We start from the raw sequence: 23,076 nt of genomic DNA, 5'->3' as shown, positions 1-23,076 counted from the left end.
CGTTAGCAGAGGATCTTGTGGTAAAATTACTGGGAATAAAATAAAATAACACTGACATTTTAAAAGTCCAATTTTAATTTTTTACCTTTGTTAATCTTTGAAAATAGCAGCACTCTATTTGATAGTAAGTGCATGCAGCACTCAGATCCTATTCTTGTTTCATTATATAAAAATGTTTGTATTGGATTTCTGTGATATTAGAGCAAGTGCCTATGGATCTGGCTGATATGTAACCAGCACTGTGACTGTATAGCTGGGACAGAGCCAAGTGAGGAGACTATGAAGTGGGAACAATTGACTTAAATGCAAATACCAGGAAGGCAGGCAGACAGCAACATACATTAAAAAAAAAACCAAACATTAAGATGAAGTGAAGAAATGATGTTAAGGTGAGAATCTGAGTTGTTTCTAGGATGCTTGTCCAAGTCTAAAATGAAGAAAGAAAAACCAGGAATTATGGCTATTTTAACAATAAATGTCAATATTGGCGTATATTGTCATCTCAGTGCATGGGATTGCCACTGTAATGCAGCTATTTAAGAAATCCTTGCATACTGAAAACAGACTTTGTTCCATGGATAGGAAATCAGACCACCTATCTCAAAGTATTTCACGCCTATCTCTCCAAACAGCTGTGCATACTGTATGCGGCACTCCCACAATAGGCTATGTAGAATGTTATCAATTTCCATTTCTTCTCTTTCCTCCAGACTTAGGCAATAATTTCCAAAATGTATCTCATGCACTGCTGGAGAAAGGCTAAGCTAGTGAAAGAGATGGCAAGCAGAACCCACAACTTTTTGGCTTGTCGAGACCCAAAACAAAGAGGAGAAAGATGACATTTTATTAAAAAACCAGAAGAAAGAGACACATGATTGTTAGGGATGGTAAGATCACATTTAAAAGTACCAAAAACCTAACCAGAACAGGATGTCAGGGTTACTGTAAAGGATTCGCTTTTTTTCCATTTGTCCCGATAATCAGTCTCTGTGCACCGCCCCCCCAAGCAAATGAAATCAATCAGCAGGGATTTCTGTAAAATACATAAAACAGTCATCTTCCAGACTCTACTAGAAGATAAATGATTCCAGACATTGGACTGCAGCCATTTTCCCACACATGCTACAATGTTTTGTCATCCATATTGGGCCATAATGTTGAGTGTGTTTTTTTCTTTTATGTCTACAGCGAATGCTTCCACTACTGGCATGGAGTAGACAATACATTAGAACTACTGCAACAAATTATTTTTCTGTACAAATTGTAATAGAATTGTCGAATTCCAAATAAAACAGCCTCCTAGGGTCTTGCTTAGAACTTTCATGCACCTCTGCTATTGCTAATGTAACCTTATTATTCCAAACTGGAACCTCACAAACCTTTTGAAATTAGGCAGAGTACACCAAACATAAACCACCAAACTGAATGGAACACATACTTACAAATAGTACAAGCCTTATTTGAAAGCGTGTCAACATCAAACAATAGAATTGCTTACAACATCATATACAATGCTTCATACGAGGGATGGAAGCTCTCATGTGACATACGACAAAAGGTGCTAAGCAATGTGCATTTAAAAAAATATTCTAATGATTGTTTTTAAGCAAGTCCTCTGTAAAAAGTAAAATATATTTTGTGAAGCACTATAGTATTTCTTCTGCTTTAAGAAATGTGGAACAACATTCCACTACCCTGAGTTAAATCAGGAATAATTTTCTGTGGACTTGCTCCTGATTTTGCACCAATATAAATAAGGGCAGAATTTAGCCCAGGATGTTTATACATTGTAGTTCTAGTTAGTCTATAATTATTTGGGTGGGAACTCTCGCCTCCTCTCCAACAATACTATTCCTGCCTACCCCCTTCAGCTCACATCTGGGATCAAGCAAGCTTTTCATCAAAGATGTCTTTCAGAAAAATTACAAAATAATTCTTGTTCACTACAGGAGGTGCCCTTAAGTTAATTAAACAAAATCACCCCTCTGAAGTGGAGGATGCTAGCAAGTTAAAAGTTTGTTTGCAAGTTTTTTTTAAACAAGCCATCTCAAACAGATAAGCCTCTTAACATCTTTAAAGTAATTCAAATCTTTTAAGTAAAAGATAGGCTACAAAGGAGACAGGACTGTTTTCAAAGCTGAAAAGCTCCTCAAAACAGCGTTAACTGTTGTACTAAACACCCTTACTACAATTTTTAAACTTACTGTCTACAAATATTCTTAGGCTTCACTGTACCTTTGAACCAAAATCATTTTCTTCTGTATTTCATTTTCTGGTTTCTTGAAACCTGCTTCTCAGATTCTGACAGATGGCTTCTCTGTCATTAAGTGCAGCTTTCTCCTCATTATTTTGCCAGCTAATCCACGATGCTTAGCTGTTGTCTGTGGGGCTGTGCTCTACATCATTTCTCGTCTGATCAATGCTCTGCTTGGTTTTAGGTTGGTTTCTAGTCCCGCCTCTTGCTCTTGAAGAAACGAAAACTCACAGCTGGATTTTCTATAAATCATCCCTTTTAACACTGGCTGTGCAACTATGGCAAATACTACAGGAAAAACCTGCTGCTCCATCTCAAACTTGAAAAACAATTCTTCATTTTAACAGTGTACACACGAAAGTTAATCATGTATTAAAATCACTTAATACTGGAAAATAGTGGCTAGATCACTGTGATCTTCAAGGCTTAGGAACTAATTAATGTAGCAAAGCACTCTGCTCTATTCCAGTGGGAGGATATGGCAAAATACACTGCTTCAGTGAATTGTACTATATGATGATCTCAGAATCAGAGGCTGCCATTCTTAAGAGATAAATGTATACCTACAATGCAAAGTATTTTTGACAGCCATTATATTGGATATGCTCTTATTCCCTGCCACTAACAAGATAGATTAAACAAGAGGATGTACTGTATATGCTGGCACTCCAGCTGCAAGGAACCCTTACCCTCATATTGACTCAGTGTGGGCACAGATTCTCTTTACTTTTCTTGTACAGCACTGAACACGTTATCCGTGCTTAACAAATAACAGAATACAATATGTGCTACCACTTAATTAGCACTACAGCCTATACGCCAAAGGACAAAATAAACCAGCTCTTCAGTTCATATAGGTACTTTAAAATACTCAACTCCTGTCAAGAGACAGTGCTACTGAAACTAAAAATTACTGCAGAGACCTATGTTAGCCACTGGGTATAGTCTGCATCAGGAAGTGCAGCAATTGTTTATGTAAAAGACGGTTACTCACCTTTGTAACTGTTGTTCTTCGAGATGTGTTGCTCATATCCATTCCAGTTAGGTGTACGCGCCACGCGTGCACGTTCGTTGGAAGATTTTTACCCTAGCAACTCCGGTGGGTCGGCAGGTCATCCCCTGGAGTGGAGCTGCTATGGTGCCTGATATATACCCCTGCCGGCCCATGTGCTCCTCAGTTCCTTCTTGCCGGCTACTCCGACAGAGGGGAAGGAGGGTGGGTGTGGAATGGATATGAGCAACACATCTCGAAGAACAACAGTTACAAAGGTGAGTAACCATCTTTTCTTCTTCGAGTGATTGGTCATATCCATTCCAGTTAGGTGATTCCCAAGCCTTACCTCGGTGGTGGGGTCGGAGAGAGATGTCGCAGAGTGCAATACAGTGGAGCCGAAGGCTGCGTCATCCCTAGATTGCTGAACCAGGGCGTAGTGGGAAGCAAATGGACAGAAGACCAGGTTGCTGCCCGGCAGATTTCCTGAATGGGCACGTGAGCAAGAAAAGCAGCCGATGAGGCTTGAGCCTGGTGGAGTGCGCAGTCACGCGGCCTGGGGGGGCGTGCGCCAAGTCATAACAGGCGCGGATGCAGGATGTTACCCATGAGGAAATCCTCTGCGAGGAGACGGGTAACCCCTTGACATGTTCAGCCACCGCAACAAAGAGTTGGGGGGTTTTGCGGAATGGCTTAGTTCACTCTATGTAAAAGGCGAGCGCCCTACGAACATCCAGCGAGTGTAGCTGCTGCTCCCTGCGAGTCGAATGGGGTTTTGGGAAGAAGACAGGCAGGAGGATCTGCTGGTTAACATGGAAAACCGATACCACCTTGGGGAGAAAAGCTGGGTGCGGCCTCAGCTGCACCTTCTCCCTGTGGAACACAGTATACGGGGGATCTACCGTGAGGGCCCGAAGCTCCGAGTCCCGTCTCGCTGATGTGATGGCCACCAGGAAAGCAGTTTTCCATGAGAGGTAGAGAAGGGAGCAAGTCGCTAATGGTTCAAATGGAGGGGACATGAGTCGGGTCAGAACCAGGTTAAGGTCCCAGGTAGGGGCAGGGCGGCGAACCTGGGGGTAGAGACGCTCCAAGCCCTTAAGGAATCTAGTCACCATAGAGTGAGAGAACACTGAGCGGCCATCCCCCCCTGGGTGAAAGGTGGAGATGGCCGCCAGGTGAACCCGGAGAGATGATATCGCTAGGCCCTGTTGCTTGAGGGACCAGATGTAGTCTAAGATAGTAGCAATGGAAACCTCGGTGGGAAGGAAGTTCCATTCCGCGCACCAGCAGGTGGAACGCTTCCATTTGGCCGAATACGTCGCTCTAGTGGAAGGCTTCCTGCTGCCCAGGAGCACCTGCCACACTGGGGTAGAGCAACGGAGCTCAGACCGGGTCAGCCACTCAGGAGCCACGCCGCGAGGTGGAGCAATTGAAGGTCCAGGTGACGGAGCTTGCCGTGGTCCTGAGTGATCAGGTCCACATGAAGGGGCAGAGGGACAGGGTCGGCTATGGAAAGGTCCAGCAGCATGGAGTACCAGTGCTGCCGGGGCCACGCTGGAGCTATCATGATCAAGCGGGCCTTGTCCCTGCGCACCTTCAGTAGGACCTTGTGGACAAGCGGAAACGGTGGAAAGACATAGAGCAGGTGCGTTGTCCACGGAACAAGGAAGGCAATCACCACCGAACCCGGTGAGAGGCCTTGAAAGGAGCAGAACATCTGGCATTTCCTGTTCCCGCGGGATGCGAAGAGGTCCATTCAGGGAAACCCCCACCTCCGGAAGAGCGAAAGAGCAACATCCGGGAGAAGGGACCATTTGTGGGAAAGGAAGGACCTGCTGAAATGATCTGCGAGCGTGTTCCGAACCCCCGGGAGAAAGGACGCAATGAGGTGAATAGAATGGGCTATATAGAAATCCCAGAGCCATAAGGTCTCTTGACACAGGGGAGAGGATCTCGTGCTGCCCTGCTTGTTTATATAATACATGGTCGTTGTGTTGTTGGTGAATACCGAGACACAACGGCCCTGCAGATGCTGACAGAACGTCTGACAAGCAAGGCAGACCGCTCTCAACTCCCGGACGTTGATGTGGAGGGCTAGCTCGTGAGGTGACCACAGGCCTTGGGTTTACAGGCGCCCGAGGTGAGCCCCCCAACCCAGGGAGGAGGCATCTGTTGTCAGGGACACCAAGGGTTGGGGCGGATGCAACGGGAGCCCCGCACACACCACGGAATGGTCCAGCCACCACTGGAGGGAGTGTAAGACGTCCTGAGGAATGGTGACAATCATGTCGATAGAATCTCTGGCCGGACAGTATTGTGCGTTGAGCCAGGACTGGAGGGGTCTTAGGCGGAGTCTTGTGTAGTTCGTTACAAATGTGCAGGCCGCCATGTGGCCCAGGAGGGTAAGGCAGGTGCACACCGAGGTCAGGGACACTGCCTGCAGTCTCCGTATGATGGCTGTCATAGTTTGGAACCTCGACAGAGGCAGAGAGGCTTTGGCAAGAGTGGAGTCCAGGGTGGCGCTGATAAACTCTATCCTCTGTGTGGGGATTAGTGACGATTTCTCCACATTGATCAATAGACCTAGGCTTAAGAAAAGGTTCTTGACAATGCGGATGTGACAGAGGACTTGCGCCTTGGAAGTCCCCCGGATAAGCCAGTCGTCTAGGTATGGGAATATGTGGATACAACTGCAGCGAAGGTGGGCGACGACTACAGCCATGCACTTGGTGAACACTCTTGGGGGTGTAGATAGGCCGAACGGGAGGACCGCGAATTGGAAATGTTGCCGGTTGACCACAAACCGGAGGGACCTCCTGTAGGGCGGGAAGATGGCTATATGGAAGTAGGCATCTTGCATGTCGAGGGCGGCGTACCAGTCTCCAGGATGCAGGGATGGGATAATGGTCCCCAGGGATACCATACGGAACTTCAACTTTACTAGGTATCTGTTGAGTTCCCTCAGATCGAGAATAGGTCTGAGACCTCCCTTCGCCTTGGGGATTAGAAAGTAGCGGGAATAAAACCCCTTGCCCCGCTCGAGCTCGGGAACCTCCTCTATGGCTCCTTTGGCGAGGAGCGCTTGCACCTCCTGTAGGAGGAGCTGCTCGTGAGAGGGGTCCCTGAAGAGGGACGAGGGGGGTGAGAGGGAGGGTTTGAAACAAATTGCAGGCGGTATCCAAGTTCCAACGTGTGTAAGACCCAGCGGTCCGAAGTTAGCTGGGACCATGCAGGGAGGAAAAAGGAAAGGCAGTTGGAAAAAGGAGGGGACGGATCCATCGACAAAACTGGTACAATGCCCTCGGGTGCACCTTCAAAAGGAAGGTTTCGGCCTGGAGGAAGGCTTGGAGGGGTTTTGGTTCTGGCCTCCCTGGTTGCCGGATTGTCTGCGGCGACCATTCCTGCCCTGCCCCATCACCTGACGAAGTCTTGCCTCTGCCGGGGTTGGGAGTAAGGCCGGTGTTGTTGCTGTGGCCAGAAGGGTCTGCGCTGGGTTACAGGTGTGTGCATCCCTAAGGAGCACACAATGACCCTATTGTCTTTTAGGCTTTGCAGCCTAGGGTCAGTTTTGTTGGAAAACATGCCTTGGCCTTCAAATGGGAGGTCTTGAATGGTATACTGGAGTTCCGGGAGGAGGCCGGAGACCTGCAACCACGATATATGGCGCATAGTAACGCCAGATGCCAGAGTGCGTGCAGCTGAGTCTGCGGTGTCTAGGGAAGCCTGTAGGGAAGTTCTCGCGACCTTTTTGCCCTCGTCGAGGATCGCAGAGAACTCCTGACGTGCTTCTTGAGGGAGCAGCTCCTTAAATTTGTCCGCTGCAGCCCAGGTGTTATAGCTGTAGCAGCTAAGGAGGGCCTGCTGATTGGAGATGCGGAGCTGGAGGGCCCCCACAGAGTAGACCCTTCGGCCGAGTAAGTCCATGCATTTCGCCTCTTTGGATTTTGGGGCCGGGGCCTGCTGACCATGTCGCTCCCTCTCGTTCACAGATTGGATGACAAGGGAACAAGGGGGAGGGTGGACATACAAGTATTCATACCCCTTTGAGGGGACCATGTATTTACGTTCCACCCCGCGCGTAGCGGGGGGAACAGAAGCCGGAGACTGCCAGATGGTAGTGGCGTTAGCTTGAATGGTTTTAATAAACGGAAGGGCAACCCTAGTGGGGGCATCCGCTGACAATATGTCCACCACTGGATCTTGTATCTCTGAGACCTCCTCGGCTTGCAGGTTCATGTTCTGTGCAACACACCTGAGGAGGTCCTGGTGCACTCTAAGGTCAAGCGGAGGCGGGCTGGTAGATGATGTCCCAGCCACAGCCTCGTCCGGGGAGGATGAAGAGGAGAGACCTGGGAGGAGCGGGTCTGCAGAGGGCTCTGCCTGAAGAACTGCGTCCGATTCTGCAGGGGGTTCGGGGTCCTGAGGCTGGGACAACCTTTCCTCCGTGGGAGGGGGAGGAGGATGGGAAATCGTGGCCTCAGGAACCCTGTGTTCCGAGACATTGGAATGTGAGGGACCCGGCTGAAGGCCTTGGGCTTGATGGTACACCCAAGGCGTCCAGAACCCCCACTGCTGCGGTCCATGCTCTTGAGGCTGGGGTTCGTGGAACAAGGTAGCAGGTACGTCTGTGTCCGGGGCATATAGGCTATCCACCTGAGACAGCTGGCAGGACGGCCAGGGCGGGGCCGAACGAGGCTGGTATGGGTCCTTCGCCCCTCTTAGTGGAAACCTCCTCAGTGCCGGAGACCGGTACAGGGAATCATAGCGGTGCCGAGATCGCGACCGGGATCTGCCACCAGCTCGGTGCCGGGAGGTCGACCGGGATCGGGAGCGCCGACGGCGCGAGCGGCTGCGGGAGTCTCGGTGCCGGTAGTGATGACTAGAACCGGAGTGGTGCCGAGAGTACTGGGAGGTGGATCTGCCCCATGAGTACGACCGGTACCGCCGAGGTGAGCGGTGCCAGGACTGCGAGCGGCGCCTCGATCGAGATCTTCCACGGGACCTGGAGCGGTGCCGGGACCTAGGTGGAGATCGGTGCCGGCCCGCCGACTCCAGGGACGGCGGTCTCATGGCTGCAGGCTTGCCTCTGGACTGAAGAACCCGCACCGGCGGTGCCGGGGGTTGAGGCAGAGCAGACTCGGTCATCGCAGTCAGGTCCCTGGCCGAAGAGAATGTTTCTGGCATAGAGGGGACCGTCAGCTCGACCACGGGTCTCACCAGGGAGCTCTCCAAGACCGGACTAGTTAGACCTCTCGGGGCCGGAGTCGACGGTATCACTGGGGTTGGGGCCGCGGCAGGAGTCGGTGCCGGGTGGTCCGCACAAGCCTGCTTCGCAGGAGTAGAGGAAGTCGATGTTCTTTGGTCGGGACCCTGTGCCGGGGAAGGCTGGTGCCCAGGCGTCTTCACGGTGCCGGCACGGTCTGGTGCCGGAGTGGTGTCGGCACTCGGTGCCGAGGAAGGAGGGTTAAGAGCCGCCTCCATAAGGAGAGTCTTTAAACGATGGTCTCTCTCCTTCTTGGTCCGCGGCTTGAAGGCCTTACAAATGCGGCACTTCTCAGATATGTGCGATTCCCCCAGGCACTTTAGGCAGGCGTCGTGGGGATCGCTTGTGGACATTGGCTTTTTACAGGCCGAGCACGGCTTGAATCCCGGCAAACCGGGCATGAGCCCGGGCACCAGATGCGGGGAAGGGCTAGAGCCCAAACCCGCTAAACTATATACAACGAGAGAACAAGGAGAAGCTACGTACGTGGAGGACAGCTATGCTGCGATCCACAGTTCCAACGACCCACACGGCGGTAAGAAGGAACTGAGGAGTGGACGGGCCGGCAGGGGTATATATTAGGCGCCATAGCGGCGCCACTCCAGGGAGCGACCTGCCGACCCACCGGAGTTGCTAGGGTAAAAATCTTTCGACGAACCTGCACGCGCGACGCATACACCCAACTGGAATGGATATGAGCAATCACTCGAAGAAGAACCCACTGTTTGATGTACCCTATTTATCCCCCACTCAGCTGGGATCAATGGTAGGTGAATTACACACGAACAGCTATAGATAGCCCTTTATCTCAGGTAGTAGCTGTCTATATGTTACAATGTTGAAGGTTTGGCATTCAACCCTGCTTCTGGCCCATGATGGACATTGCCACATTTCTATAGAAGTACTATTAAGAAAGAGTTAAGGTATTTTTAGTCTCTTTGAAGAATGATTGCACAGATGAAAAATGAGATCAGTCAGCATATTGGGATCAGAAAGCTCTCCACAAACCACCAGTAAGTGCTTCACATATCACAGTTTGGAAACCATTAAGCCTAGCAGATACTGAACTTTTGAGAAGGCTTGGTAGAAAATGGGGAGACAATCCGTGCCTGCCAATAGTTGGGGGTGGGAGGAGTGAGGGCAGCAGGCTTCAGCAGTGTTACTGAGCATGCTCAGTACAAGCCAAGCAGCAAATCTAGGGGGACACATGACCCTGCATGCTCCCGCCCCCGCCCCATGCATCTCCTGATAGAGCTACTGCTTTGTCAATAGGCAGCCATAAGACAAGTGCTGAGGGCACTGATCCAAGGAGCTGTGATTTAGATTTGAAGTGCTGAAGCTATAGGGCTCTCCTGTGGATGGACTGGCTGATCCATGCCAGTAACTTGATGATGGAGCAGTAGCTGCTCTGCATATACAGAAAGGAGGCAACACCATTCCTACCCCTCATTCACAGCTGTAAAGAAAAATCTTTTTAATCGACTTTCTAGGGCCATTGTGTGTGCAATAATTATCTGTCAAAACACATGGGACTCTAATTAAAATTACTTGCTTGACCTTTAAAATGTACTTGAAGTTACATAAATGAGACCAATCAGTAGTAAATACCTATTTGAATAATATTTACAGAATTAAAAAATGAATGTTAAAACAGAGCAGATTAAAGGCTTTCTCCCATACTGTGACATCCTCTGTATATACCCAGGACTGGATACTGACCTTCAATTGAGAATGTTCTCAGCTTGCCTTCTCACCCACCAGTTCAAATCTGGCCTCTATAAACCAGAGCATCTACTCAATGTAGCTGTTGTGATTAGGTGCAGAGTGAGAGGTGCTTTGTTGGTCTGTTCTACCTAAAAGGCCAGCTGTGGTTTATGGGTTGTCCTCAGGATCAGTCCAACGTAAAGCTCATGGCAATAGTTCAAGCTTGAGGTGATGAAGATGTGGCTCACTGAGACCAGGTCAGCAGCTAAGAAGAAAGAGTGCATCTCTTGCCAGCTGAAGATGAAACTCATTCCTGGCCACTGGAGTCCAGGAGAAGCTATAAGTCCAGTAGGAAATAGAGGTTCTGTACCACCTTTATAGTAAAGGCAGATACTAGAGCTGGTTGAAATTTATCTATCAAAAAATTTAGTGGTGGAAAAATGGGACTTCATTGAAAATGAAATTCTCCACAACAAGAGGTAATTTTGGATTACATTTTGACTAGAAATTTTTGAAACACAACAAAACCTTTCATTTCGGTTTGCAAAAAACAATGTTTTTCAAAATTTAAAATTTTGGTTGTTTCTTTTTGCCACTGAATGCAAAGAAATGAAAAATGTCTACTGTTTGGGGTTCTCCTCCTACATACACACAATTAACTCTTTCTTTTTTACCTTTTTCTACTCTGTAACTTTTCCAGTGTTGGAAAAGTTTTGAAAAGTTACAGAATTGAAGGGAGCAAAAAGGAGAGTTGGGAAATGGAGGCATCTTTCAGTCATTCTGTCGCATTCAGTGACAAACAAGAAAAAAAGAGAGAAAGTAGGAGACAAAATCTGAAATTTCAAAAAAGTGTTTTGGTTTTGAAAACTAGGTCGAAATGAAAATTTCGATTAAAATCAAACCAACATGTTCATTTCAAATTTTACAGTCACAAGTAGAGATTATTGACTGAACATTGTTAAAAAATTTCACAGGAAAAAATGGGGCCTTTGGCTACCAGTCATAACAGACCTCCCTCTCCTTAGCTGAGGGTAAAGGCTACATCTCCCTGCCCACATCAACTAACAGCACCATTGTGCCAGAGGGCTCTTGCGGGAGCTAGCTAGACTTTTTTTTTATTCATTCACAGTCTCAATGTCTGTGTACAGTAGGACAACAGTATTATCTACATTAGATAAGGAGATATAAACTGGGATGCATTTGCGTTTTTGATATTATAAAATTTGTACTGTGAAGGATTAAAGTATGCACAACACATCCCTTGCCAAAATTCCACATTTTTTCAAGAAGACCTCTGTTGTTTTTGATTTCTTGTATTAATTTGTGCCTTTTAATTACTTGTCCTGGTGGAAAAAAAGAACCCATGTGATTTTTTTTGGCATACCTCTCTGTCACATATTACCAGCCAATATAAATGTTTTCTAACTCTAAATTCAGCAGCTTGAGTCTAGCATATGAAAGTTAAATGGCCTCTCTCTGCTTTACACACCATCCTTCAGAGCCACTGCTGCGAAGCCTGCATGATTGCTGTAAATACTAGAGACAAGACAGCAGGATTTGCAAACCCCTTCCATTAGAGACATCCGATACACAAAATGAGTCACTAAAACTGTAAGTAAACTCTATGGCAGCATTTCTCAAATGTGGCCACCATGGCCGCATGCGGCCACCAGGGGGCTTTTCTTGTGGCCACAGCCTTCTGGTGGCTACGGGGCAGGAGGAGGGAATGAGGGGGAGCAAAGCAGTGGAGACACAAAACTTGGAGGAGCAGGCAGCCAGTGAGTTTCCCACCTTCCCAGGGGCGCTGGGGTTGGGCTTCAGCCCTGGGGTGGCAGGCTCCAGCTTGGGGCTTTGGGCTTTGTTCCCCAAGCTCACTATCCCTCCCCCACCCCCGCTGCCTTCCCTAGTGCCGCATTGCCCCTGGCTCCTGCTGCTTCCATGCCCACCTCCCCATCCAGGGCTCAGTCTGTCCCCGGAATTGCCAGGGCTGAGTAAGTCTGCTGTGAAAAGTGATATTTGTGTTTGTTAAAACAAAACGAAAAAAAAAAGCAACCAAAAAAGCAAAAGAAACAATAAGAAAAAAGATAAGAATGTGTAAAGCACTTTATTTGTGTTTCTAGTCTGTTTAGGTCCAGTAAAGAATAGAGACAACTGTACATTATTTTTAATTATTGAGTCTGCAAAAAAAGTCCTACATAAATAAATTACAATGACTTGGGCAGTTATATGTGCATATTTATTTGTTTTTCCTAAAGTTAATTAAGTATTTTAGAAAAAACGGTCAGAGCGGCCACCAGCAAGAGTTGGTAGCCGCACTATGAGGCCACCAAAAATTTTGTTGTGAGAAGCCCTGCTCTAGGGCCTAAAATATCACTTAGGGTATTTAAATGACATGAGCCTAGTTTAACATCAAGTTCAACTTGTAAATGTCAGAGTATAATAATTTGTGTAAGCCAATTCAAATGCTCTACAGAGCTCAGGGACAAGAACTCTTGGAAGTGTTGTATGATTCAAACATTTTTTTAAATGTTAATTTCTGGTTTGCTTAAGGGGATAAAAATGTCTTGCTCGCAGCAAAAAGTTAATTGGGTGTCACGAAAATCAGTAATTAAAAACACCACAAACAATAATGGTCTGGAGTGCTAATTCCCTTCTGTACATAAAAGGCTTAAAAAGAATGTAATAAGGGAGAGAAGGAATTAAAAATTCAGCATCAGCATCTGTCCTCAAGACCCAATGCACTAAAGAGCTGGCATGGTATTGCAAAAGCATCAAAGAATCCTGTGGCACGTTATAGACTAACAGATGTTTTGGAGCATGAGCTTTCATGGGTGAATACATGCATCCGACGAAGTAGGTATTCACCCACGAAAGCTCATGCTTCAAAACGTCTGTTAGTCTATAAGGTGCCATAGGATTCTTTGCTGCTTTTTACAGATCCAGACTAACATCCAGACCTCTGATACATGGTATTGCAGTTGCCAAGAAACTGCATCTAGTAAAGTTATCTTTTCTACTGTGAGGAAAGTTGGAATTCAAGAGCCATACGCAAATGAAATGTATGATGACACCAATCATAAATCTAACCATGGCTTAAAACTTAAGCCTGATATATCATCATCATCAGTCATCCTAAAGCAATTAACAAATGATATGCAATTGTCTTTTACCACTGAAGCGCAGCTGCCTCTGGTGTGAAACATATCTGCTATTTACCACGTGCAGCAATGCTGCACAATGGTGTAGGATAGGAAGTTAAAAATAATGTATCCAAATTAAACTGCAAGGGAAATACAGGTAGTCAGAATGTAATTAGCCCTACTCCTGCACAAAGAGCTATGGGACGTTTAATAGCCTGAAGGGGCTGTCCAATTGCAACACCTGTAGGAGCATAATGCTCCCTAAACACCCCACTGGGCACTAGTTCAGAGCTACCTAGAAAAGTAGGTAGCCACTTAGGAATTAGCAACAGCAGCACTTCAGGTTTTCTTTGAGGTGCTTGCATCAAGCACTGCTATAGCCTGCTCTTGCCAAATCTGAGCCGATCATAGCCCATGGTGATATTTCCTCATTCTCCGCCATCGAGAGAACTACAGTCAATGATGCATCATTGATTGTGCAATATCACTAAACACCGATTTTTAACAGTAGCTTCTTGCTGCCTCAGGCTGTAATTATTTGATATCATTTATCTAATGAGTATACTCTATTCCTAAGTATTTTGTACTAATAAATATGGCATTGCCTTATCTAGTCAAGAGCTCCAGAATGTCCAGTATATTAAAACAAACATTTAAATGTTTTTGTCATACATTTCCTTAAAAAGTGATCAAAATGTATTTCCAGAGCATAAATAAGCAGCAGCATTCAAATGCAGAAAGGTTTTTATTATGGCTAGTAAGTATTCTAGACTGCTAAACCTCTTGCAGGGAGAGCTCAGCACTTCAGGATTCAGATCTGAAGTATGCATGGCCATAAATACCCCATGGCAGCTCTAACACTGTATTGTCCTTGCTTTTAAAAGTTCTTAATCTTAGTGGGACTGGAAACAATACTGCTTGCTTAAGATCAGCTACTCAGTTGCACTGTTTCTAGTAATCCTAATAGAGAAGCTGTTGAACCTATATGACACCAACATTTTCCGGTTCTTCCCCTCTCACTACTTGATAATCCTATTAAAATCTCAGTTTTCACAATACTGCCACATACATAGGACCTACCATCCTCTGCTATGACAAAAAAGCAACCCTGAGCTAGGCTAACAATTTACAGGGCCTCTAAGAACTCTCCCCAAATGGAAACTATCATGTGCCCTTGAGAGATTTCAACATGGATTTTCATGGAAACAAGTTAGGGTGCTACTCATCACGTACAGAGATTATGTATAAAAACAGGAAAACACTTGCTCTTTGAGAACATGGCCCTACTTCAGTCTTTAAAAACATTTGCCGACAGAGTAATCACATCATAAACATTCATTCTAACAAATTGCTTTTACTGTAACTTAACAATGCTGTAATAATGATCCCATCATGGGTTTATTTTAAACAAGCATTTGTAAGAGGAGAATAAATGTCAGGGTTACTGATAGTACTAGTTAGGAATTTTCTGACAAAATATTTCTCTATAAAAAATATCGATTAGCTGAAACAAACTTTTTGTGGAAATGTTACAGTTTCAACTAAGCTTTCATTGGAAAGGTTTCTGAAATCCAGGATGGAATTTCTAATCAAAACCACAGAAAGAGACCAAAACCCCATAGTAACCCACTAGTGAGGGCACTCTGCTGGGATGTGGGAGACCTTGCTTCCAGTTCCTGCTCTGAATCAGACTGAGCAGGGACTCCGACCTGGATCTCCCCCATCCCAGTTGAGTTATTCTGTGCTGGGTCTTGCTCTTTTTTGTTTGTGTGTGCAGATATGTGTGGAAAAACCTTGAAAGGTGTTAGCTTCATCCCAATGTGGAACAGAAAAATATTTGAAATCTTGAAAATTTTCACAGGATGGAAAAACCATTTCCTTCTCAGCTCTAATTGTCAGTGAATGAGTGATTCCTCCAAACTCATGTTGACTGAAGATATAGGAAAGGAATTTGGCGTGTGCTTAGTTCATAACTTACAATCTTTTCCAGGGCCAGCTCCAGGCACCAGCTTAGCAAGCAGGTGCTTGGGGTGGCCGCTCCGGAGAGGGGCGGCACATCCAGGTATTCGGCAGCAATTCGGTGGAGGGTCCCTCACTCCCGGTCGGAGTGAAGGACCTCCTGCTGAATTGCCACAGATTGCAACTTTTTTTTTTTTTTTTTGGCTGCTTGGGGCATCAAAACCCCTGCAGCCGGCCCTGATCTTTTCTTTAAAGCAAACTATTTCATCACTTGCAGACCCTCTATGTTTTGTTGGAGGTAGACGAAGTTTCCTATGCCTGTGATATGACATGTTGTCTCCCTGACCTTTCACAAACTAATAGTATTAATATTTGGTTTTGTTTGGTAATCTGTTTTATTGACATATTTGCTTTCTTCCATCACAAGCATGTATGCATGCAGACCCCCTCCACCCCCCTCAATGACTTTCTGTTTTCCTTTCAATCTGCTTTAAAGAGAAAAACAAAAAACGGACAGAGCTCTAGCACCAGAAAAGTATTGATTTTCACAAAGATGTTTCATCTAAAATAAGTCTTGAGAAACTTAATTACATACTTTAGAACTAAGAAGTAGGTGTCACACCATCATTTATAACTGCTGCAGCCAACTTGGAAGACCGCCCTGTAATCTAAACATTAATAGACTGAAAGAACCTTTCGGGAAAGAGTTTGGAGAGCTATCTGAACTATTAGGCGCAGGGAGATTTGACTTCATTTATATCACTCTCCTACCTTAGATTTTCACAAACAGGAGTGATATCCATGAGAACATCAAGTCACGTTAGCCTTGTCCTGCTCATGTCACCTTCCTCTCTTGGAAAAAAGTCACCAAGTTTTATTTCAGTGTAGTTGTAGCCATGTTGTCCCAAGATATTAGATATTAAAGAGATAAAAATGGATGAGGGATCTTTTATTATAACATGGCCTTTTAATGCCATAAAACTTTTTAGAGAGACAAGGTGGGTGAGGTAACATCTTTTATTGGACCAACTTCCCATTGTTTGACTTCCTCTTTCTTCATTTTGTCGAGTTTCCGTTTCAGACTGCAAAATTCTATAGCTACAATTGTTATTTGGAACACTGCAAACAGTGGAACATAGAGAATTTTGCCGTTTGAAATGGAAACTCCATGACATGAAGAAAAAAGGAAGTCAAACAATGGGAAGTTGGTCCAATAAAAGATGTTACCTCACCCACCTTGTCTCTTTAAAAAGTTTTATGGCATTAAAAGCTCACACTGTAGCTTTACGTTCAAAAATGAGCTTTTAGAAAAAAAAATTAAAACTACCAAATATTCCACACCCAATGGAGAGAGGAAGGATGGTCCAGGAATTAGGATACAAGCTAGGATGTGAGAGACCTGGACTCATTACCCCGCTCCACTATAGACTTCCTGTGTGGAGGCAAGTCAGCCTGCCGGTGCCTCAGCTCCCCCTTCTGCAAAATGAGGATAATACTTCCCTACCTGACAGGGATGTTGTGATAATAAATTAATTAAAGGTTATGAAACGTTCAGATACCCGGATGATGGGGGTCATATAGGTACCTAATATAGACAGCTGAGCCACAATCCATAAACATGGTACCCAGTGATAACAGTCCATAAGAGACTTCACTGGTGAACAGTCCGTCTTAAGCATTAGGAAATAGAAATGCATTTGAAACTGAGAATAATATTCTAATAATTTCAGGGGCACCTGAAAACCTGAGCAACTCTTTATAGAAAACCTGAGCAACTATGCTGAAGCCAAACTACTGTCATATAGGGGATCTTGTTTGACTTTATAAGTTAAACTGGGGCAGACTTGGACACAAGACCTCCAATGGAAAAGCCAAGTATTGCAGGAAGTGGGATGGATGACCTAGTAGGTGGCACTCGTTCCTCTAATTTGCATTAAACCAATGCCTCAGCACTATGATAATAGATATTGATACTGAAATTGGTATAAGTGAAGAGAGGGAATAATTTTGAACTTCAGTGCCTCTTGTGTAATCCACCGCAATCCTGTAGTGTATAAAACACTAATTTTAAACACAGCTTTCTTAGCCTTACTGCATTTACCATTAACTTGTACCTAAATAACACTGAAGCTACACTCTTCACCATGACAAAATGACTAGTCTAAGCATGTCCAGTATCTCTCCTTGGATGTACTGCTAAAAGATATGCTCTAGCTTAACTGGAAGTTATGGGTTTGATGAAGGAATCACTTGGTAAAATTCTATGTCCTTTTTAATTCAAGAGGTCAGATAGGATGCCCATAATGGTCCCTTCTGCCCTCAAAATCTATAAATTCTTCTCCAAGAGTCTCATACACATGTAAATATGGGTAGACAGGATAATGATAATGACTTAAATTTAGAATGCGTTCTTCTCCCTGTATCAGACCATTGTTCAATTTTCTGGCTCTGACACACATAAATTAACCACAACTTTTTCTTTCTGCCCTTATCTTTGCCTACTTTTTTGGATTCTCCCAAGAAAAGACTTACAGGCTAATCACACCTTTTCTCTTATTTTACCATAGACAACCAAAAACAAAGAAGAGAACAGTGCCATCATGTTAACTGGCTTAATCCTACATCCGTTCTTCAGGTACAGTCTTTGTTCCATATAGAGTAACCTAAGGGGCTTATCCAATATAACACTATTAACGATGAGAATGAATGCTAAACCAAGGTGTTTTCAATGACATGCAGACAGCTCCTCCTTCCTCTCATGAAACATATGTCAATATGCCTTATTTATACTCTGGTGTGTTTGTAATCACTGCTGTTATAAACTGTGGACAATCTAAAAATGAAAAGGCAAAATAAGCCTTGTTATGTGCTATGTATTGAAAACTTAGAAGTTGAACTGCACATTGCTATATTGCCAGTGTTCTGCTTATAGCACTGGTCTTCACTTGGCAGTTAAAGGACAATAATCAAAAGGAAATCAAGACTTCATTCTCAGCATCCTTTCAGGTTTATAAGTGGTGACAAAGAATTCTCTTGTAATGATATAAATTATACTAGCAACCCAAAATGCCCTTCGATCCTCCCTTCACCCACACCATATGTTTCTCTTCCGATGTTATTTGAGAGATCTACATTCTTGGGAGTGTATATAAAATCAGCTATAACAATGACCAAATAATATTAAGAAAAAATGTGTACTGGTAATACCCAGTTTTCCCTCAGATCCATTTACAGGTCAAAATATACCTGCAGTTCTAGCTGTTGTCCACTAGAGGCCGTGAAGAGCTTATATTCTTTCATAACCAGGATTCTCAGAACCAAAGAAACAGGAAGACACAAGAAATGTTCTTTCCAAGCACTAAACATTTCCATACTAACAGCATGACACATTGTTGGCAGTCACCTACTCTCATATGTGCAGGAAGGTTCAAGGGTGCTCTGGGTGAGAATATAACGGTATGGTGCAGCTGGTTTTAAAGAAGCTCTCCTTGATAGACAATACACATTGTAAGGAATGAGCATACATGTCTAATTGGTCACTTTTAAAATAAATACTCCTTTTGAACTAATTATATAAGTGTAAGGGAACTGTTGCCCCCTTACTAACATTCAGTGGAGGTGTTTTGGTTGCTAGCTCCCAGCACTAGAAGGGGAGGGGTCATTGGGAAATCAGGACCCTGAGACTGACAGTCCCTAGGAACAATAGTGAGAGGCCCATGCTCCAGGTCAGCCTGACTGACAGGGCGGGCAGGCTAATCAAGGAGACAGAAGGCCAGGGTGGGTCCCGTCTTCCATGTGAGCTGGAATTGCCTGGGTCAGACAGAGTGGGGCCGAGCTAAGGAGAAATCAGGGGGCCAAGCTGAGCTGAAGAGCAGAGCCATGTCAGATCCAGAGGGGCCAGAGTTGCAGCCACAGAGTCAGAGACACAGCCCAGGGAGAGCAGACCTGCAGACACAGAGCCAGACACACAGCCCAGGGAGAGCAGATCCTATGCTGGGAGCAGAGCTGCAGCCATAGAGCCAGGTGTGGTGAGCAACTGGGGCCAGCCAAGGGGGAGACCTTGGGCAAAGGGCCCAACACAGAAAGACACCCCCGGCCAAGGGTACTTGCAGCCAGGCTGGGAGGGGGATCTTAACCCGACGGGGGGCTGACGCTGGGAAGAAGGGTCCCACCATCCAAAGCCCGGAGTGTGTGGCCACCACCATTGCACGTGTCCAACCCGCAGCATACCTCAGCACAGCCAGGGCCTGAGAAGGAAACCTGGGACCTACAAGGAACAGACTGCAAAGTGCCTTGATGTCCAGAGACACTGTAATGTTCCCTGCTACAGAGCAGGGTGATGTGTTTTCCTTTAACATTTCTCATTTTTTATTATACTTTTCTTTAAATTAATTGTTAAGTAAACAACTTGTATTTGCTTTAAATTGTATGGAATAATCAGTGGGCAGGGAGGCCTCTGGGTAAAGGAAGTGGGAGCAAGGACTCTGATCCTTTCGTTAGCCCACGTCACCAAGGTAGCTCAGAAGCCAGGAAAGTTCCCCACAATAGCGGGACCATTCCCCCGCTTACATAAGGCTACTGGAGTCATCAAGGAGGGTGTAAAAATAGTTAGAATTTAACAAGAGCAGGTTGAGCCAGCCTCAGCAGAACACTATAGTAACAAAGATATATATGCATAATAATTGAAGTGAGGGTAGACCTCCCAGGAAGATACCTGAGGATGTTTTTTTGGTACCCAATGACAGGAGAGTATGTGCACTGGGGAAAGAATGGATACCAATGAATCAGAAGAATGTAAACAAGATGTTCAAAGATAGCAGTCTCAGATGGACTGCCAAAAAAGGCGGTATCACCTTAAGAGAGGCTGCAAAGGCAAACAAGAAGGAAGGAGATGAGAATCCTCGGGCAATGGGAGAGAACTAGAACAGCTAGAGGATGCAGAAGGCGATCAGATGCTGCACACATGTCTGACTGGGACATTAGTCACAAATAACTTGAGGGCAAAAATGACAAGCTGCAAAAATTAAAACAATAATAGGTTGAACAAGATACACTGTTCCTGATGCAAAAAACAGCAAATAAACAGGGCATGTGAAGGTGGGTGACTGGAGGAAACAGAATCATTGAAACAAGATCCTCTAATAATAAAAACATATCATACCAAGCCATTAGCAACAAAACAGGCCACACCCCATGCCCAGAAAACTGGAACATCAAGTTGTTATATCTGCACAGAGTTGTGTGTGTGTGCATGGTGCTGTATAGACAAACGGGCACCAACCCAAGGGGTTTATGATTTATGGGCACAATCCTGCAGTATGCTAAATGCCTCCTGGGAGAACAGGGTGCCCTCAATTCCTTTTGAAGATAATGAGAACAACACAACAACAAATTCTGCCTTTACAACAGACCCTTTTCTGGATTACATGGGCCAGGTCTACACTAGGAGCTTTTCCAGTACACCTATGCTTATATATTATACCAGCAAAGTGCTCCAAGTATGCATGCAATATATACTGGCAAAACTGGTCTTTTGCTGGTGTAGCTTATTCCAGCCCTCAAATGAAATAAGCTATCCTGGCAAACATTCAGTTTTGCTGGGATAACTGTTTCAATATGCTTTTGCCAGCACAGCTTTGTGGATCAGGGATCACACCTCATCATACCCCTGACCAACAGGGCTATGCCAGCAAACGTTTGGAGAGGGACCTGGCAGCTGAACATCTGAGGTCATTTTGAGGGATCAGGCCTTTATTAGGATATGTTATTAAGAGATAATATTACAAACTGACTTCAGTAGAAGTTGGAGGAGCACAACACCTGGCAAGCTTGGAGGATACAATCTATACTGATGTACTTTCAGAAACTTTGTTACAGATAAATTAGAAATGATTAGATATAAAAGTAGTTCAGATTATTCCTTTCAAACGTGCATTAACTTGCATTTCTAAACATTGAATTCGATCTGCCATTCTGTTGCCCACTCTCCTAGCTTGGTTAGATCCCAGTGAAGTTCCTCAGTTTTGCTGGTCTTGAGCCACCTAATAATTTGGTGTCATCAGCACACATTGTCCCCTCGCTGCTCATTCTTTCTCCAGATTGTTCCTAAATATACTAAACGACATTAGTCCTAACATAGAATGTTGGGGCACTCTGCTAATAACTATTGGCCGTGATGAAAACTGCATTTATTCCTAGTCTTTGTTTTCTGTCTCTTAGAAAGTTTCATTTCCATGACGATATTTTGTCTCTTAGACCACGACCAATACATTCCCTTAGTAGTCTCTTATTAGAGACTCAGTCAAAAGATCTAAAAGTCCAAATAAATATAATACTGTCTTAACTCCATTTGTGAAGATGGTCAATTTTTGTTTGATTAATTTGCTAGCAGAATAAAGATGTAGGAAGTTGCATGAACATTCTTTATATATTTAGAAAAGGTTCTAAAAATATTGAGACAGAGTTTCAGCTCATGTTAACTGCTGATTTACACCAGATGAGGATCTGAGTCATTATCTCTTATTGACTCATAGGTACCTCAAAACTATGTCCTGGGCCCTGAGAATGAGCACAGGTGTTCAGGTACTATGTAATCCAATTAAAGGCTCTTTGAAAGAAAGTTATTTTTCTGATGTCACCGAAGTTACACTTAATGGATTTACAGTTATTAGGCAGTGTGGAAAGTTGTTTGCACTTAGCAGCTTGCTGCCAGAAATGTAGCAAAAGACAAGCACTGAAGTCCTTGTGAATCCCACAGCTGTTGTGATTTTTCCATATGAGGGAGGAACAGTTGCCTAAGGCATTTCAGAGACATGCAAGAACACAGAAAGAGTTTATTAATACTGGAAGTGAATTTGCAATTATTGAGCGCAGATGGTCAGTCCACATGGTGAACAAGCCGTAAACCATCCCTACTTAAGACTATGGCAAAATGATAAAACAAGCTCAATTCACAAAAAATAAACCCTTTATGTTAATAGGGTATAATTAAACATACCTATTTTCATTCTGTGCTAAAGAGCTCAAACCAGATTCTGTTCTTAGTTACACTTGCATACATCCAGATCAACTGATAAACTGTTAATACGTACTTGAATCAACCTGCATGGCTGAATTAAGAATCAGACGAAGGACCGTGGCAGCGGTCGAGCATCCGCCGAAATTTCAGTGGCGACGCCTCTTGATGACGTCACTTGGCGGCAAGCAGCGTCATCGAGAGGCATTGCCTCCGAAATGCTCGACCGCCAGCCAGGATGCGGCATTGGGGACCGCTGATCTAGCCCTTCTTTCTGTCCCCAACAAAAAAAGTCTACAAATTAACGTTAACCTCGCTGAAGTAAGTAATATGAACCTTAAACAAAATACGTAACTATTGGATCATCATTGAGAAATGTCAGGGTCAATTTCTGCCCTCACTTAAACACATTCAATCCCACAGAAATTCATCAGTTGCACATATGTAAGTGATGGCAGCAGAACTTTTTTTTTTTTTTTTAAATACATCCATCATAAATAGAGCAGTATTTGGAAATTTGTCCAATATTGCTAAGTAGAGATGTAAGAATCTGTAAGTGTGGCTTCAGAGTAGCAGCCATGTTAGTCTGTATCTGCAAAAAGAACAGAAGTACTTGTGGCACCTTAGGGTACGTCTACACTATGGGATTATTCCGATTTTACATAAACCGGTTTTATAAAACAGATTGTATAAAATCGAGTGCACGCGGCCACACTAAGCACATTAATTTGGTGATGTGCATCCATGGTC

General features: G+C 44.6%; 1 protein-coding gene across 7 annotated transcripts in view; it reads right to left on the bottom strand.

Moving 5' to 3' along the window:
* The window catches only part of STARD13 (StAR related lipid transfer domain containing 13), a 551,580-nt gene that overhangs the window by 105,060 nt on the left and 423,444 nt on the right, over positions 1-23,076 (bottom strand). The window contains exon 1 of one of the 7 annotated variants that reach the window (XM_075061642.1): positions 2,236-2,245. The exons of the other annotated variants lie outside the window; for them this stretch is intronic. The gene's annotated coding sequence lies outside the window, so the exon portion shown is untranslated. Of the gene's footprint in view, positions 1-2,235; positions 2,246-23,076 lie in introns of those variants that run through there. 7 annotated transcript variants of the gene reach the window in all.

This window comes from Chelonoidis abingdonii, chromosome 1 (assembly GCF_003597395.2).
Source record: "Chelonoidis abingdonii isolate Lonesome George chromosome 1, CheloAbing_2.0, whole genome shotgun sequence".
Lineage (NCBI taxonomy): Eukaryota > Metazoa > Chordata > Testudines > Testudinidae > Chelonoidis > Chelonoidis abingdonii.
The sequence above is the reverse complement of the archived record's forward strand: the minus strand, read 5'-3'. Positions and strand labels throughout refer to the sequence as shown.